The sequence below is a fragment of the Lactuca saligna genome, chromosome 9, assembly GCF_052625555.1.
Source record: "Lactuca saligna cultivar CGN05327 chromosome 9, ASM5262555v1, whole genome shotgun sequence".
Classification (NCBI taxonomy): Eukaryota; Viridiplantae; Streptophyta; class Magnoliopsida; order Asterales; family Asteraceae; genus Lactuca; species Lactuca saligna.
Genome location: NC_136425.1, coordinates 58,748,585 through 58,751,013, shown reverse-complemented (window position 1 = coordinate 58,751,013; position 2,429 = coordinate 58,748,585). Strand labels below are relative to the sequence as shown.

General features: G+C 34.0%; 1 pseudogene; it reads right to left on the bottom strand.

Moving 5' to 3' along the window:
- Window positions 1–209: 209 nt before the first annotated feature.
- LOC145016379 (transcription factor LAF1 pseudogene) lies at window positions 210–1,461 on the bottom strand (annotated as a pseudogene).
- Between the last annotated feature and the right edge of the window lie 968 nt (window positions 1,462–2,429).

Genomic DNA, 2,429 nt, shown 5'->3' with positions numbered 1-2,429 from the left:
TATTTTATTATTATTAAAATAGGGTGTTTATGATGTCATCACAGCCCTCCATCGACTTGCATATATACATCAAGAGTAATATGCATAAACATATACAGTATTACCAATTAACCTATGATGTCATCATCATAACAATATAAATGACGTAGTCCTTACATATACAAGAATCTTCAATTTGATAATTGCTTTGGGTACAACGGCAGTCGTCCTTACATATAGAAGAAGTCTTCAATATTAATATCTCCACCACTGAAGTTGAAAATTTCATCAATTATCATTTGTGTACTATGAAACATATCTTCGTTTTGATAATTGCTTTCACGGTTAGGAGTCTCAGTGCTCTCTGTGGGTGCTTCATTTGATAGTAGTTCATCCACAAGGGTATCCTGGTAATTTGAGTTGTTGCTAGCCCCACCATTGAATGCCAAACGATTATGTCCATGAAACTCTTCTAGGTTAAGCCAGTCTTCAAATAAAATCTTTGGTAATTTATTGATCTGAGATTGTGGGATCTGTTGATCCGTTTCAACATATGAACTGTATGCACTATCTGATGAATCAATGCTTAGGTTTCTTGACATTGAATTCATATAGGATGATGATGATTCATTATTTCCTGTGTTTGTATTTTGAGCTTCAAGGCTTTCCGATTTTGCTACCCGTTTTTTTAAATAGGAATGCCAGTGATTCTTGATCTCGTTATCAGTCCGGCCAGGTAAATGTTGCGACATTAGAGACCACCTGATTAAATAAATAATAATGTCAGTCTTTCTCACTAAATTCATAATATTTAACGAAATAAATAACTTTTTATTTTACCAAAAATGATTTAAAATGAGAGAAGATTAATTATAACGGTTGCTTACTTGTTGCCTAAAAGGCCATGAAGGGTGAGGATAGTTTCTTCTTCTTGCATTGAAAATGCGCCTCTCTTTAAACCTGGTCGTAGATAATTAACCCACCTTAATCTACAACTCTTCCCATTCCTTTCCAGACCTGGAAAGTATCGGTGTAAACTATTAAATGGTCGGTTCTAGTATCCTTATTATGGTCGAATAAAAGAAATAATATCATCCTAATTGTAATTTTTTTTTCCTATTAAAGGCTTACAACCTCATACTTTGAAAACTCTACTCCGTTGAATCAATGTCATTGATATACAAAACATTTCATTGCTATCGCTAAATAGATTTTTCAAGGTACAATGCCTTAGTAATTTTAAAAAACTGAAAGTCATACGCTACAATTGGGTTAGATTTTCAAAGTCGAATATGTTAATTAGAAAAAGTCGAATATCTGTTTTAACTACATTCATAGAAAATTACCAGCATTGATGGGTACGGCACTCCAACAACCATGACCATAATTCACTATGTATTCTCTTAACTTTTGATCCTCATCGGGAGACCATAATCCTTTTTTTTGCCTCAACTTTGTCTTCTCTAATGCGTTGCACCTCATAACTTGAGAATGAGAAACAAAATTTGATGGTTATGAATGGTATTATGAACAATTGACTTTAGATGCCCTGGAATTTAAGGAAAACATTCCGATATTTATGCATTAAATAAAGATTTTAAATTCTCCTACCCACCATCTCAAGTATTAAAAAGAATTGCATGAAGACTTCAATTACTTTAGAACAACGTGAAACATAACTAGAATCTTTTGGAGATCTATTATTGTATATTTGTTTATTTCTACAATTCTTACGTTTCTTATCCTTCCCAAATCACCACCACCTCCACTTCACCGAAGGTTGCCTGAGAATGACCCAAGCTTCTCGTCTACAAAATCGGCATCGAAGCTGTAAGTCCAGATTCCTTCATTTTGTTACTGAGACCGATTCTTTTGGTCATTGGCATTTGATTTCGATACATAGCTGTGACAAATTAATTGTGGTTGTTTTCATAATGTTGTTAATGTTTACAATTAGAATAGGTAAAAGTAATCATACATTCTGTTGGAACATATAAACACATAGAAATATATGTTGGCGATCAAGCAATGGAACAGTAAACAACAACAAATTCACAGGGGTGTAACTGGAAATGGGCAGCCGAATAATTCACTTTTATTGAATGAAGACTAGCAACCTAATGATTGAGATGTTGTACAAGAAAATTTCAACTGATGATTTGTGACTTCTAATCTATGCTATTTATACTACTAAACATTAACCGAAAATGAGAAATACTAGGAACAGTCTACTTTCTAACGGTCATGACTTGCACGAGTTTTATTCCTTCCTAATTACCAGGTCAACCTTTGACCAACATTTCTCCCCCTCAAGGTTGACCTTTCTTCTTTAGATCTTCTATGCCAATTAGTGCCCTCATCTCAACAAACTTTATCCTTGTCATTGCTTTTGTTAGAACATCAGTTTTTTGTTGATTTCCACTCACGTGCTCCGCTTGAATCTGTTCCCT